This window comes from Sprattus sprattus (genome assembly GCF_963457725.1).
Source record: "Sprattus sprattus genome assembly, chromosome: 10".
NCBI classification, from domain to species: Eukaryota; Metazoa; Chordata; class Actinopteri; order Clupeiformes; family Clupeidae; genus Sprattus; species Sprattus sprattus.
Window position 1 is genome coordinate 24,506,539 of NC_137908.1, and position 17,932 is coordinate 24,524,470.

Consider the following 17,932-nt stretch of genomic DNA (forward strand, 5'->3'; position numbering starts at 1 on the left):
GGAGATAGTTGGCTGCGGGTCCGAGATCTGAGCTCTTTGTTTCTTACGCGCCAACTTCGTTGGGGGAAGGGGCGCAGAGTAAATAATGTCTAACAAAGAAATTTCTTGTCTTAAGGACTAAATCCAAGCTAGGCCTTAATTCAACACAAGATATTCCACAACACTGAAATCACGATGTGCGTGTGTGTATGTTCAGGTGGTGATGCAAAAGGGAGTTAGAGAGAGAGAGAGACGTGCATGCACTATCTAATTAAAAGCAAATAGAACCAAGCAAGATTATAAACGGTCAAAGACCGTCAGTGGCGGTTCTAGACCATTTCTACTAGGGGGGCCAAGGAGGGGCCAGGGTTTAACCAGGGGGGCACATAAAAAAAACGCAACAAATGATATTTAAAGATTATAAACTTGAATTACTTTAAAAACATATAAACATTTATTACTAAACTTAACATTATAACAATGAGTTCAGGTGCAAGAGAGGTAGGGCCATAAAACAGCAGAAGTCTCATATTCACGACAACTGTTTACAAAACTCTGTTAAGTACCTACATATGTCTTTGTATGGTGAAGACTGCCATTTAATGACGAACCGAAGTAACCCATTAAACCTGTTTTGATTAAATACTAGTGGTGATTGTGGCATTTGACCCAGGATCACTTTATTCATTCCAGGAAAAAGGGTCAGTTCTCATGACAGGCGATGTTATCTGGTCGGTCGCCTCGCTTGTATTCAAACAAAACTGCTGGGCTGCAGTATACAGTACTATCGATATAAACTCAGGTTGCAACTAAACGATTTCAAATAGTTTGGAACTTTGATCAGAAGTTCTGAAGGCTATGATTCATCATGTCGTCCTTTGTACTGATGAAGAATTCTTTTAGAGAGTCTGGTATCTCTATTTTGAATGGTAGTTACCGATGTAAAACCAAACCGAGAGAGAGTGAAATTCGGGCGTGCCGCTGTCTTATAGTGAAAAACGCGTCATTCTTTTTATCACCTTTGCCGTAACCAATACTGAGTGGAAGAGATAAGGGATTAGAAGAGATAAGGGAACTCTGGGTAATGTAGTCTATGGTGTGACTCTCTGGTGTTAAGGTGAAGCATTGAATATGGATTTTTGCCCATTTGGTCTTCTGAGAAACTCTCCAGCACTTCTGGTCTCTGCATACCTCAGGCCAATGAGATGGCCCAAGCTGAATATGCAGGAAGATCACAGCGTAATCTGTTTTATGATTACAGCCCACAGTTGAACTGACAGATGAGGTGCGGCTCTGAATGTAAAACAGATTCGGCAGCCCCTCTCCACCCACCCCCACTTTCACAACCACTTTCCATCTGTCGTCTCTTTGTCAAATTCATTTGAGATTATTGGCTCCCACACAGCAATTTGATATTCAAGCATCATTCCTGAAAGTATGGCCCAAAGCGACTGTTAGCGATGAAGTGGTGTTTTATGAGAAAACCAGAGATTTATTAAAAAGGCAATGGCAATCCGCGCTTTGACAAAATTACCGCCTCTCTCTGGGTCGCTTATATTTACATTGGCTACAGAGGTGCCAGATACAGTACTTAACGCGAAGATATGAGCCTGGTGTTTCATATCATGTCTTGTGTCATTGCATCAGTTGAACTGGGAGGTGAATCCAGACACAAAGAACTTGGTGCCCCTTATGTGTTTACCTAAATTGCAGGTGTATTCAGGGGACCGTGACAGTTCTAGGTGCTTCTGGGTCTGTAGTGACGCACACTTGCAGACATTTAATAATAGAACACAAAGATTTCTCTGGAATGTTTAATCAACTCTGAGTGGTATTGTTTCAGTTATGGATTCCTTTGAGCTCATGAAAACACCATGGCGACAGTCATCACCATTTGTTTTTTTGCGTCTGTGTTGTATATATCCCTCGGGGCATAAGAGATGTTGAAAGAAACTAAATAAAGATAGAAAAGAATAAAAGGAAGGAAGAGGAATATAGATAAAATAACAAGGTCAATGATTTCACAACTTCTTGTAGCGTTTCAATAGATCTTTGAGGTGAAAATTCTTAGAAATTATATAGTCGAGAATCATTGAGCATCTTTGTTTCCACAACCTTTGAAGAGTGCCCAAAATCTTGACCCTTAACCCCTTGATATGAATAGGTGGATGTTTGTCATAAATCTCACTTGTCTTCTTTTTTTTTTCCAAAGCCGCAACTAGTGTTAATTTCTGGTACAATTGCATATTTTATTATGTACAGTATATTTCATACATATTTTAAATGTGTGTTGTTAAATAATAAATTAATTAATTTATCCATTTCTTAATTAATGCATTCATTTATATATTTTTAAATACACAAAATAGTATTAATCCTGAGATTTAGATTTGCACTGGTTGTTAACTGCATGTTAAAATGTTTTGAATGAAACTGAGTGCTACAAAAACTTTACTTGTAAGTATGTATTATTTATAGAAATTGAGGTTTAATTAAAAAAAATCACAAACATTTATGTCAGGCCGGTCAGTTCTGACCAGAAGCACAAGTGTAACCATGTTGCAAACACAACATAAGGGTAAAAGGATGACTTAAAAAATGATACTTGAGCATGAAGACTCTAAAAATGTAATTTGTTTGTAAGCAGAGTCCACAGTAGACTGAGTTTGTTGAGGTAGAAAACAACCTGTTTCTGTGTGGAGAGTATAGCTGGTAATTGATGTCTGAAATGTATCAGGGAGCCTGGCCCTTGAGGTTTTTTTTTTCGGAACATGAAGCGTCAACTCCTCTTCTCTCCTGATTCTCTGTTTACTTTGTGCTTGCCTAGCCTTTCGACCTGCGCCTTTCAGTCTACTCCATAATCTCTTTGAGGGCCAGCTGAACTCTGTCCCCCTCATTTCCTTCCATGTCCTCTCTGCTCTTCTCCTGTCCTCTCCTCGCTTTGCTTGCTGCCACCTAACCTCTCGGTCTGCAGCTCTTAAAAACTACCTTTGATGACAGCTGTCTTCAAGAGGCTGAAATTGCTTCCCCCCCCCCCCCCCCCCTCTCTCTCTCTCCCTCCTCCTTAGTCACAGTTTGGTCACATCGGTCACTTCTGTGCTGGCATTTAGACACGGTGCACTCGGTATCAGCTGTGGCTCCTCCATCATCTTTTTGCCATACCTTGAGGAGGATGGGGAATGGTCACTCCTATCTGATACCACGATACTCCTATATGGACCTGAGTTAAAGTTTGTTATGATGGACTGAGAGCTTGAGCAACAATTGTCTTCCTGGTGTGAAAACCTATAGGAAAAAATTTAACAATCTGTGATTGAACATGTGTTTGTATATTTAGAAAAACCAACCTCTCAGGGCCTGATTTACTAGCAGGATTGCACCCATTTCAGGCGTAAAATAGCGGTCGTAAACATAAAACGGTATTTACAAAGGAGGTGCATTTGAGTAGAAGCGCATTTTTACACTTTGTGGGTGTGTGCCGCAACAAGATGGGAGGGTATAAGGAACGTGGACGTGTAGCGCAAATATATGGGAGGAGAGAAGTTAAGTGCGCCTAATGATGTATTGCGTGTTATTTACTAAAACTGCCTGGCGAGCGCACGTCTCTAATTTGCGGGATAATTATCTGCCTCATAAAAGCATGTCTTAACCAGGAATCGCATTTCCATTGAGTCTGAAAACGTTAATATGGCAGCAGTTATAAGAGCAAGGCGAAAACATGGACAGAGACAGCGCACAGAAATAATTTTTTTCAACTCGTATAACACTTTTTCAGTTAAGCCAACCACAAATCATTAGACGGTACAGGTTAACCAGCCACGCAATACTTCAATTACTGGACCAGATCAGAGGCGACCTAAACCCTCCACCCGGCGATCACATTCCATTCCATCACTTGTTAAACTCCTGGCAACATTGCAAATATTGGCATTCCGGATCATTTAAAACAGTCATAGCATCAGCAGTTGGTATATCTCAGCCTTCACTCAGCCAAATATTCACCCAGTTACTCGACGCATTGCTTACGGCGCACTAGTCAATACATACATTTTCCCACTACCATAGCCGAAATTACAGACATCAAACAGGACTTTCTTCAAATTGCAAACTTTCCCAACGTAATTGGAGCCATTGATTGCACCCACATCCAAACAGTCCCGCCTTCAATCGAAACACATTTACCGAAACAGAAAGCACACATATTCAATGAATAGAGTAAGCACAGATTGCCCAGCGCGGATCTGGTTTGATAAATACCACAGAAAATGCGGAAAAACACTGTGCGGTATATTGCCCCTTGGCAAAGGCGCAGATTAAGCTGCGGTCGCAATGTTAGTAAATCAGGCCCTCAGTGAGTAGAGATGCATATATCGCATGCATGCATCATATGTTTACAGAAGTGATGTATTTAGGTACAGGTCAGGCACGTTTTTAGGTAGTCTAATATGCCTTGATGTTTTTGTATATTTCCTCTAACTAAAAACATTGATTCAAAAGTGGCACATAAGTAGAAGATTAACGGTTTCAGGGGGTGTTCTTTTATGATTCTCGGACAAAAACTCAGAGCTGTAATTGCATATTAATAAACAAGAACCAAAAACTATTTTCACACTGGTGGGAAAATGTCCTCTAAGGGTTAATGAGAAATGTGATCTAATGAATCCATCAGAAAACAAACCCTGAAATACTCTTATAGTCCATCCAAGATCTGATATATTGTAATTGTCTGATAACATTTAACTCTGCCTGTTTCTCTGCCTGGCCTCTGTTAGAAATCCAAGTTGCTGTGGTAATCTAATAAGAAAGAACCGACTGTGTTGGGCTTGGATGATTCATCAAAATGACGTTAGCACTGGCGTAATAGAGGTCTTTGATGACAGCTTGTGTGCTTTTTGCCATCCTCTTTCCAAATGGAATAATATACGACCCACTGTGAGAACCATCTAATTTAAATAAAGGCTGAGAAAAAGCCTTTTTGTTATTATCTCTATTGTGGTTTATTCAGATTATTCACTTATCTTCTCTCCTTTTATGGACATGTTTATGTCACATGCAGGGTGACCAAGACATGATTAGAGACTATTTGTCTCACCTCATGTTAAAAACAAAGCCTGAACCCTGGTCCAAATGTGTTCTCTTTAAATCTCCTCCTCTCCCTGACTGTCTTTCTCTATTTCTCATCCCCTGTAAGAGACGGTCCCACATTCTGCTTTTTCCTACAGCCTCAGAATGATCTGAGAGATAGTGTCTCTTCAGCTCATTTCTTTTAATTTATTTTTCACCTGTGGTTTCTTTATTGGAGCAAAGAATAACTTCTTTCCAAAAGTTCCCGCTATTTGGTATGATAAGCCTATAAAGAGAGAATACTTAAGAAAATGATATCCAGGCACTCCATGAAATTGAGTAAATGGGATGTTGCTCTACTTCTTTAGCAAAACAATGCATAATAATGACCGGTCTTCGCATATAACCTGAAATATAGCGCTGTCTATATGACTTATGTAGCGGTCCTAAATGGCCACATGTTTTAACAGATTTATAAAAACAGATAGTGGAACGAGAGGATGTTTCAGCTTGAATCTGAGATGTTAAAAGAAGTTGGACTGTAAAACTGAAGAACAAACTGAAAAAACAAAGATTTTATAATATATAAGAATAGTCCAAAAAAAAAACACAAAGGGTTAAATCCAAAATCCAAAGGAATCCAGGCAAACAGACAGGCAGGAGGAATGCAACCCAAAGATGAGGTAAGACAGTTTTCCAGGCAGGGCCCAGGCAAGCGAAGAGATAATCCAGCACTGAATGCTCTTCAAAGCATGGTTTAACACAGGCACTGACGAGGTCCAATTAGACACAGGTGTGTGTAACGGTGCAGCTGCCCGTTACCGCTGCGGTAATACATTCCGTTGCAAAAACGCACACAGTAACCAGCTCGGGGTACAGACACACGGTTTATTGGTACACACAACACAACACAACCATCATACTTCACCACGATCAGTTCCGCATATTGGACATACAACCACTAAACATACCGAGACTGAAAACGTGTGGCTTGTGGACTTCCAGACGCGTCACAGAGGAACAACCCGATCGGAAAGTCGGGAGGGACCTTTGAACTGTGGGCTCATCCGCGTCAGACGTGCCAAGGCCAAGTTGGTGGGATGAGAGGGGTGTGTAATTGCTAGTGACTGAATTGGAGTGCGATCTAATATCACCTGATTGTATTTATGTAAACCCGTCTGTAGTACTGCAATGAAATGTATTTAGTGTATAAGTCCAAATATGTATTTTAATGGTTAATTGATTTGTGAGGTGTAATGGTTCAGGCCGGCAGGGGCGCTGCCAGGAATTTTGGGCCCTATGAAAGATTGTAGGGGAGAGGCCTGTTTGCGCGCACAGCGCGCGGCAATTTTTTGGGGTGCCCATTTGAAATAAATCTTCATTATCAATGATAAATATATTGTATAATGGGCTGAAATGGAAGGCACCCAATGCATTCACTTTAATTATGTCAAATTAAGATTCACTAGCATTAATAACTGATTATAAAAACCAACATTCTATAGGTAGGGACTGATATTATTGTTTCGAAATACTAGAGAGATTAATGCAAAGAATAGAGAGATGTCGGTAGTTATTTCTTGTATTTCGAATTTGCTCGTTCACACTAACAAAATAGCTAGCTAGCTTGCTAGCTTAGTGTTAACATAGCCCACTACATTACAATATTCCCTTTCATTAACCTCAAGTAAACCTACATTTGAGCAGGTAACAATCGTTAACAACTACAGATAACAGATACAGCCACATTCTGTAACTACCTGTACTTACAATTTCACTCCTTGCACCGTTTACTTTGAGCTAAACTCCATGGCTATAATCCTGGCTGTCTTGAAGAGACGTTAGGCAGAAACAAATACATTGTAACGCTGGTTGCACAGGTTGAGACGCAGACCACTTTGATTGACTGACACACGCACACATTGTTCAAATCATACGCTGGACACTTTATTAGTATTTCTACATGGGTTTAGATAATGATCAGGCTATAATAAGACCACATCGGCTATGTGTTTGGTGGTTGGTGTAAACCGGGACATATTAGCGTCCCGACAGGTTTTTGCCGGGACGCGGGACACGCAACTCAAAATCGGGAGGGTCCCGGTAAAACCGGGACGTCTGGTCACCCTAGGTTAAGACCTGACCTCAGCCAGCCCAGCCGCTCTGTACACCTGCTGCCTGCCAGTGCCAGCATCTCGCATTCCGGATGCTGTTCGATTCAACGCATCGCGCGTTGCGGCCAAACCATTTCGCAAGCGCTCAGGGGAAGGGCAAATGACAATATGTTAAATAACTAACGAAAACGTTATGGAAATCGACAGTTGTGAGTTTAATACGTTAATTTCCAATTACCATTTCTTTGTAATGAGACATTTTTAAAAAAAAGTCAAGAATATTAATATTATATTATTAATTGCCATCCGCGGGCCGTGGGCCATGCTGCGTTGGGCTGGGCCGTTAGAATCAGTACCACCTTTCCCCGCCAGTCAGCGCCCCTGCAGGCCGGAGTAAACAAATACCGGCGCAGAACTCATCTTTGAGAGCGACGAGTCTGAGGGGAACAACTTCCGACCCCTCAGACAATCTATGTTAATTGTTTAGATTGGAGCGCTACAACCTGCTACGTAACTCCGGTTTAGTGAGAGTTAAGTGAGAGTTTACTTATCTGGTTGCAGCTGAATTGTTTAGGGAATTGTTTAGTTTGGAGTGCTACTAGAAGTGGAGTTGACTCACGATTTTGGAGAGTTACTTTGCATGCTAGAGCTGAATTGTTTAGGGACCTTTGTTTGCTTAGAATTATTGTTTGGAGTTTTTGTTTCTTTTATTTTCTCCATTCTGGCGTGTTTGCAACTGGACATTAAACCTTTGCCATTGACCAAAGAATCGTCTGAGACACTGCCTCCATTTCTTTGTTACTTCGCCGCGAGGCCGGCCATCCTACAGTGTGTGACCAGGCACAGGGGAGAGACGAGGTCCAATTAGCCACAGGTGTGTTAGACCAGGCACCTGGAAGAGTCACACACCGGTCACACCTATGCGTTGGAATGCGTTGATGCGTCAGGGTTAACGGATCCCGAACTGAACGGAGCCACAATTCAGTTCGGCAAAGGATGACGACACCCCATTCAAAGTCAATGGGAATCCGTTGCCTTTAGCGGCTCAACACATTCCAATGCGTACGTGTGACCGGTGTGTCAGTGAGTTAAGGGCATAGCAAACCTGAAGCGCACGCGCGCATGTGAGCGAGAGGGAGACGGAGAGAGAGCACAACACATGGGGCACATGACAGAAAGCAGGGATCAGGATCAGATCATGACAGTTTCTTCTAGAAGCTGTTCCTTGTTCATAAACCCCTCTACTGAACAGGCACTCTCCAAAAAATTAACAGTATACTTTAGTAGTTGTGTGTAGCTGTCAGATACTGTGGAGACTTCAGTGAAATCTGCTCAATCATTTCAGTTCGGCAAACAAGTCTTAAGCACAACAGGCATACTATAAGACACGACATACATTTTCTAACAGCCTAGGTGACTGAAGACGTCCGTTCCCAATACTCAGTGTAGTGCAGCTCGGTAGATTATTTGTATGGCAGACTGTCACTGTGAAACTGGCAGCCATTCAAGTGTACCATCATCTTCCTGACAATTCCAAGAATATCTATGGAAAGAGCTGGAAGTCTAACAAGCATCACACACTGCATTGAATTAATGGAGTGTGCAATGCTGTCTAAGATAAGTCTAAGATTTTCTTAATAAATCAATGTGACTGATAATTCATCTTACAGTAATATTTGATATATTTGTCAGTTTACAAATGTGTGTATTGGCAATTTGTTTTCCTTCGGTGAGAGACAGATACCTGAGACATCAATCATTTGATACTAAGCAGGCGTAATTGTTTATTGATAACCTGGCTCAGAAAAATGGCGAAAGATCAGATCAGATGTGATTTGAACTGGATTACCACCCAGATGAAATAAATAAATAAGTGTCCCGGCACCTCCGACTCATCTATCAGTCTGGGAATGTGAATGCCAAAATTTCAATTACATTGCAAATGAGATGTTAGTGTCTAGATGATATTAGCCTAGACATTTATAGAACTCAATTGGTATTCAATCACCATGGCTTCGACCGGGACCAGAGTGGAAAGTATGCATTCTCGCTAATAAGAAAGTGAGACACACACTCGTCCATCAATCCCTTTGATATTGAATTTAAATCCCACCTGATTGGACATGACCATTGTTTTTATGTTTGACCTACAGAGAGATTTAAGCAACCAATAGCCTCAATCACAAACAAATCTAAAATGTTGAAAATATTTATATTCTGTCGAATCTGAAAACATTTATCAACAGTGACACTCCTAATCTCTAGAAGTGACCTTTTCGTGACCTTTATGTGCAAAGGTAAAGCTACTTGTAAAGATTCACATTCACATGGATGCAGAGAAGAGGAGCTAAGGGAAATACAAACTGAGAGCTCAGCACTACTCTGACCTTGTGCTTTTACTGTAATGTTCCGGGTCTTTGTGATGACAAAGAATAGGTGTCAATCAGCAGAAATCTTAGTCCAACCAATATGATGAACAATTTTGGAAAAATATCTTTTTAAGGCCAGAATGTTCAGATGAAATATCTGACATAGTGGTTTTTAAATAACTAAGTTGATGTGGTAAAAGTAATAATGTCCTGTAGCCTTAAGGCCCCGATAATTATATTTCAAATGTCAGTATTAACAACTCTTTGAACTGGAACTTTTATATTTCAGGCTCTAGAGCTATCTAAAAGTTGTTTATTTTCTATCAGGAAAGTGGTGGTGCCAATTAAATGGCATTCCAGAGTACACTGCCATACTAGCTGCCAAAGTACCATTGCTGCTCTAGCACCAACTAAACCATCAAAGAAATGTTAGCAACAGGTAAAGTTACAACTTCCATGAAGCATTGCATAAAAGATATTTCGGGCTTTTTTTTCCAATGTGGGTTACATCCTGGTACTTATGAAGGGAAGTAAAGTTTGAAATATTGCTACCATTAAACCATAATCAGACGACAGGTTTTCAACCTCCTTTTAATGTGGAGGTCACATTGACTCTTTTTAGTGCCTCACACACTTTATGAGTCAAACACAAAATGCAGATCTTTATAAAGCCAAGTCCAAAAAGCATTACATTCTTGGTTTTCTTACCTTGATTTATCTATTTGTTTTCGTTGTATGCAAATATAATGAAAATAAAGGCTTTTCTATTCTTTTCTATTCTATTCCTTATAATACAAAGCATGTCTTAGTACCTGGCCAGGACTATTTCACATTTTCTTCCTTCTTTTTTTGTTTCGGACATCGCTGTCTAAAACAGACTGAGAATGAATTATGAACAGACTGCCATTGCTTCCCTTTGATCTTTTCTTGGGGTTCATATTTCTTGGTTTGGTGAATAAAATAACAATAGAAAGAGTGTAGAAATAGTGTTCGGTGAATCATTTTTTATTTGGTTGATGCATAATAAGTTCAATTATTACATAGTAAAACAGTAAAGGTAATACAATTATTTCATCAGACAAGAGAAATTCCAGTGGGGCTGATCTTAACACAACAAGTGCCATCCTAATGGTGTATATGCTATTATGTGTAATAGCTTGTTTAATTTGCAGAGACACATAAACAAACAAAACCAACGAATGCTACTGTCTCATGAGCATACAGTATATTTTGGCTATATCATTTCATTTATACAACTGTTTAAACTAAATTGTTCACAAAGCAGTGTTGTCATGTATTGTTTATGATCCAAATCCATGATCCATGTAATTCATTGGCTTTCCTCGTAGAGCCTTTCGCTCAGCCCATCTGAGCCAATAGGGACCATAGGTCCTGGTACACATCGCTAATCAGGCCTTATAATACGAGGGCAGACTGAAGTACTGGTTCAGAGAGATAACTTAGAGGAAGCTGTAAAGCCCTTTCTGAGCCGACTTCATAAGGACTTTATCCATGTGATCTGACATCACAAAAAAATGACAAAACAGTCAAACCATGTCTCCAGTTTACTTTGATAGCAAAGTTTCTGTCCAGTGTGTTCTATCTTTGGACTCCCTGCTGATGGGGAGTAAGGAGCACAAATACCCTTAGATTTACAGAGTTAAACATATAATAATAATAAAATAATAGATAGATAGATAGATAACTAGACGTAACGCAAAGCGTTACAAAATATGACCACCGAACTGTTGGTTTTGGCACAGAGTCATGGTTGTCAGTGTGTTTGTGTGTTTTTATGTGTTTTGTGTGTGTAAATTGGTTTGTGTTTTATTTGTATGTATTAAAGGAATTATTTGTGATAGTTTTTGATGATTTGGTTTGATTTGATATCAGTCAGGCATATGTACGCATTCGGGCTGGATCCAGCGTCCACCCTAAGACATTTTCTCTGGATCACACAATGTACCAAGAGTTATAAGAGACTTTGTGTTTTGTGGCAAGCACTGGCAAGTTGGCAAAGTTTGAGGGTCTGCCACGCCCACACCTTCCGACTAATGAGAAAATGTTCTATAACTTTTAGTCGTCCATGGCTGAAGAGTAACCTGACCACATTCCAAGGCGTTACCATTAAATCTGTCGGAGGAGTTTGATCAGATGCGAGGTGTGCAAACGCCGTCAAAACGCATCTTCCACTCAAAATGGCCGACTTCCTGTGGACCTGCCACCATGGCGTCAAGAGACTTTTTGGTGCGTCCAAGCATGATGAAGACATGTACCGAATTACGTCAAGCTACGCCAAAATAACCCCAATGCGCAGGGTTTTTTGCAATGTTCTAGGGGGCGCTACAGAGCCATTTTGCTCCATCCATGGACAAAAACTCTACCGAAGATTGACGGTTACAGGCTTGATGTCCCTTGCAAATTTGGTAATTTTTCAAGCACTTTGACGTATATGTGATTGAGTTATAAGAGACTTTGTGTTTTGTGGCAAGCACTGGCAAGTTGGCAAAGATTGAGGGTCTGCCACGCCCACACCTTCTGACTAATGAGAAAATCTTCTATAACTTTCAAGCACTTTGACATATATGCGATTAAAACACCTCATTTTTGCTTTTTAATATTTTAACTAGGTGGCGCTATACATGTAATGACTGGTTATGGTATGGGTTGACATGGCCCCTTAACACAAACATACAAGAACAATTTGGCCCTCCTAGGCCCTACGGTTCTCGGGATATTTGAAGAAAACTGTGTCACGCCACCTACAGGCCAGTTGGTGTACAACCATATAAATCAATTCATTGTATGCCCCCCCGTGAACGGAATTCCACGAAACTTAACCTTCAATCAGAAGGTGTCACAATGATCCCACACCTCCGATTTCGTGCGGTTCTGACCTTGTCAACTTACAACACTCCATTTTTGCTTTTTCATTTGTAACTAGGTGGCGCTATATATGAAATAAGTGGTAGTGGAATGGTTGACGTGGCCTCTTAAGACCAACATACAAAAAAAATGTGGTCCTCCTAGGCCCTACGGTTTTCGCCCCACCCTCTTTAAAAGGGGTCCAGTCCGACGGGGGTGCAACTGATCAAAACGAAAATCAATGGTTCCACGCTAATCTAGTGGGGCTACATGTCCACCAAATCTCGTGCACCCAGGTGTTTCAGTGTCCTGGGAATCGTTGACAGAAAATCGGCAAACAGAAATAAAAAAATTGTAATTCTACCATTTTGTTGATCTTATACATTTTGACCACCAACACACACGATGAAAAAGCTACAACGTACCTTGGGAAATTCCACGTTCATGATTGTCCAATCTCATATTGATAATTTGCATTTTCTTATTGATCAAATGCTGAAAATTAATACAAGCTAATTAGGTTCATGAATGATTCAGTGAGGTCTCCCAAAGTAAGGAGGCTCAAACGTTTTCTCTGTTGCATAGATGTGGAGTCTGGCTTTCCTCTTGCGCCCCTTAGTATCTGTGATGTTTCTAATGAATCACATCAAACTGATCTAATCTTTTAATGAGTTGGCTGCCTGTAGTTGAAGGTGGACAGTATTCAAGCCCGTAGCACTTGCCAACAAAGCAATGTCTTAAAGGGAAACAAGAATCGAAAAAAAGCTGATATAGCCTCTGCTATCATCCCTAAAGAAATGGCATAGATAGAGGATCATTTTTCATAGTCTCCCATAAGAGCACAAGTTCAGAAAAAGAATCACATCTGACACTACTTCTCCTCTATTAAGAAGGTTGAGGCTGTAACTGCCTTTGCAGGGTGGGTTAGGTAGACGTAGGAGTAAATGCAATTCAGGTCAGAGGGTTTCCAGAAAACCCCCGATATTTTGGACCTTGTCATTCTGCTGAGGCTGAGACAAAAGATACTGTACTTCTGTATAGACACACACACTCCGAATTCCACCTCTGCATTTGACCCATCCAGGGAAGTGACACACACACAGTGAAGTGACGTTACACTAACCCGGAGCAGTGAGCTGCCTTTGGCGGCGCCCGGGGAGCTGTGATCAGGGTTAGGTGCCTTGCTCAAGGGCACTTCAGCCGTGGACGTGGGCATGGGAGAGCAGTGCTCAACCACTTCCCCCACCCACATTTTTCCTACTGGTCAGGGATTTTTACTGGCCAACCACCGGTTTCCAGCCTGAAACCCTAACCAGTAGGCCACTGCTGCCCACATTTTATTGGCCAAGTAAGTTTGTACAAACAAGGAATTTGACTTGGTAAACTGGCTCTCAGTGTGATTACACAAAATATACAAAATATACATTACAATACAATACAAAAACAAACACAATACAAAAACAAACAGTGCAGTAGTCTATGAAGTTGAAGAAAGTATATGGGCCATTCTACCGAATTGATGCAAAGTCATGTCGGATATATTTTGAAATTTTTTATGGTTTATTCCCAAAACTTTGTCCGTATGTATATTGTACCATATCTAAAGTACACATATCTAGTAAAAGAACAGTCAAGTTTTATATTGTATTTTCAGAATGTGTCGGAATGTTTTTCCTCTTCCAAAAATCACATTTACTATAGTAAAAAAGTATTATTATTGACCTGTTCAGATTGTGTTTCCTTCCCTTCTCTAAAGTGTATTTTTACAAATATTTCTTGAAGGTTTTCACAATGAAATCCATAGAAATGAATTTTTTACCAAATTTTCAAGTTCAATTTATCTGTTTCGGTAGTGACTGCACTGTTTCGGTAGTGACTGCACTGTTGGATGGATGTTCATTTTTCTCCCAAAATCATCCAAAAGGTGCTCTGGGCCGCCCTTTAGTCCACACAACACATTTATTTAAAAATGATGGGATTGAACTACTTACCGTTTCATTTTGTCACTACCCAAATCATCTGGTCACTACCATATGTTTTGGTAGTGACTGTTTCGGTAGTGACAATTCTAGCTAACTTTAAGCATAAATAAAGAATTCTAGCAAGCACACGACTTTCAAACACATCTTTGAAGAGGTGAACACACATACACACATAAGATTTTCCATGAAACCCCAAAAGGTTTACTTAATTGAAGAAAACATGCGTTTCGGTAGTGACAATTCTTAAGGTTACACGTCGATTTACAGACTTTGGAACACATTTATATAAAAACTATGGGCTACTTACCATTCAACCATGAGGGACAGAGATGCAGTATCACTGCATGGTCAAAAATGCAGAGTCGCGGCTAAAACACAGGCTCAGCCAATGGACTAAAACTCTTGTGTTTCGGTAGTGACATGAAAACTAGGGACATGATTTTTTGAGTATAGTAAATTGATTTAAAAATTAAACCCACAATAAATCTAAATATTCCAAGTTCTGTTTCAACCCAATCATAAAGATCTTTGAAATTAAATCATTGAAAAAAATCAAAAAAAATGTAAAAGTGTTATTTAAAGGCATTGAAATTTAGATGTCAGGGTTGGGGACAGCTACTTCCCAATAGAAAGTACCCTATAAATGATGATTTTGTATATATTTAGCTTATCACTATCTCATGTAATGCATTGGGTTTATATAGACCATAACATGTTCTAATTAAATATCTATGCCTAGATACCTAATTGTTTTGTAAATAGTTTTTATTGTTGAGGGACTGCATATTACACAAATTCGGTAGAATGGCCCATATACAGGAGCTGTGAATTGTTACAACAATAGTGCAAAGAAGAAGTGGAGAGTGCAAGAAGTGCAGGGATAAATATATATGCTACAGTGGATAAATATATATGCTACAGTGGGTTAGCTGTTCAGTAGTTAGACGGCAAGGGGGAAGAAACTGTTTTTGTGTTTGAAGGTTTTTGTGAACAGTGATCTGAAGCGTCTACCAGAGGGGAGGCGTTTGAATAGTTTGTGACCGGGGTGTGAGGGGTCAGCAGTGATTTTTTTCCTGCCCGTTTCCTGACTCTGGAGGTGTACAGGTCTTGGATGGTGGGCAGGTTGGCACCAATGATTTTTTCTGCGGACCTGACTGTCCGTTGGAGTCTGTTCTTGTCCAGTTTGGTGGCCGATCCAAACCAGACAGTTATGTCCACAGGACAGACTCTATGACAGCAGTGTAGAACATGATCAGCAGCTCCTGAGGCAGGTTCCTAAGCTGGCGCAAGAAGTACATCCTCTGCTGGGCCTTCTTGATGATGGTGTTGATGTTGGGTTCCCACTTCAGGTTCCGGGAGATTGTGGATCCCAGAAACCAAAAGGATTCCACGGCCAACACAGTACTGATGAGTATGGTGAGGGGGGGCAGTGCTGGGGGGCTCCTCCTGAAGTCCACTGTCATCTCCACGGTTTTAAGCGTGTTCAGCTCTAGGTTGTTGCGACCGCACCACAGGGCCAGCTGTTCAACTTCCCGCCTATATGCAGACTCATCATCATCACGGATGAGGCCGATGACTGATGTGTCGTCTGCAAATTTTAGGAGTTTAACAGATGGGTCTCCTGAGGTGCAGTCGTTTGTGTAGAGTGAGAAGAGCAGTGGGGAGAGCATGCATCCCTGAGGTGCACCAGTGCTTACTGACCGGGTGCTGAATGTTGTTTCACCCAGCCTCACCTGCTGCTTCCTGTCCATCAGGAAGTTTGTGATCCACTGACAGGTGGAGGCGGGCACAGTTAGCTGGGTGAGTTTGGTGAGGAGGACCTCTGGGATGATGGTGTTGAAAGCCGAGCTGAAGTCGACAAACAGCATCCTTGCATAGGTTCCTGGGGAGTCGAGTTGCCCAGTAGGCAAACTGCAGAGGGTCCAGCAGGGGGCCTGTGATGGCCTTCAGATGGGTCAACACCAGTCTTTAAAAGAGAAACCCTTCAAAGAGGGAAACCCTTTTTTATTTCTGCTCTCACCTTAGTGCACTTCCAAAATGTCAGGACACCTTTCCAAACTGTCACAAGTGTCACAAAGTCTTGTGCAGTGCAAAACTACAGATGACCTAACCTCGTTATCAGCTCCTCTGTTGCCCACCCATATCCTAGCCCATTCCCACATTCTAGCCCATTCCCATATCCTAGCCTACTCCCACATCCTAGCCCATTCCCATATCCTAGCCTACTCCCACATCCTAGCCCATTCCCACATCCCAGCCCACATCCTAGCCCATTCCCATATTCTAGCCTATTCCCACATTGTTTGTTGTTTTTGTTTGCATCCAGGTAGAGTAGCATGCCATACCAGCTCACTAACTGATCTTGATAATTTCCCATACAAAGAAATAATTAGTAGGTTTTATGTGACTGCTTGGCGTGTCTTAACATGGACATGCAAACCCCAAAGCCTCTTTAAAGCACTGCCATTGAAGTACCTGGAGAGCATAACAGATATTTCACAGCGAGCCACCCTTACCAACCAGAGGCTGATAGTAGATTAAAAGCAGCAACCAGAGCTCGAGGACAGTGCTGGTCTGGGAAGACCAGAACAAAAAGGGCGGTGAAATCTCTGGCAAGCGCTAGGTTGATTAACAGGCCTTAAATAGTGCAGCTTTCCCAATCTCATGGTTATTGAGATATTGTCAGATCTGAACGATTGGATCCTGTTCATGTGGCTTTGTAGAATGTATTCCATGTCACAAACCACCACTTTCTTGCTTTACTTGAAATCACTTCAGTAAATCAAGCGAGCACTCAACTGGTTGCTATAATTACAGTCTTTTGATGCAGGTGCACACCCAGTTGGCTCGGTTAACAAGCCTGTAATTGCACAGGGTTACATGTGAATGTGCAAGAAAAGAAGGTTGTTTAAATGCTATCTTGGTTCAGTACATGGATCATATGTTGAGTAAAAGGGTGCTCGGGAACCATGGCTGCATTAGGTCACATTGTCCATTTCAATCAATTTCCATACATTTCCATAAACTTTTAAATCATTTTAATAAAAATATCATGAATCAACATTCAAGTGCTAAAAGGTGAGTACAAATACACAAACAGATTATTTTTCTTCGAGTTAATAAAACAGTTAGACGAAAACACAAAGCAACACGAGAATTCAGTCATGAAAAGAAACAAGTTGCAACCCTGTCAAATCTGTACAGCATAATATAACTTGCAGTGTGAGAACACAAATTTGACGTATTACCTTACCCTACAGAATTTCATTTTTTGAACGTACAACACGATACACTGTAGAATGCATGTCTGTGATGTCAATATATGACTCACACACACTATTGTAAAATAAAGATACAATTAAACAATCAAATTTAACTATTCTCATTCGAAGTTGGTGGAACGAGCTGCCTAGCACTACCAGAGCAGGGGCGTCCCTCTCTACCTTCAAGAAGCTATTGAAGACCCAACTCTTCAGAGAGCACCTTCCTTCCTAACTTGCACTTCTACTAGTACTTAACCTGCACTTACAGTAGTTTCATTCCTGCACTTTTTCTATTT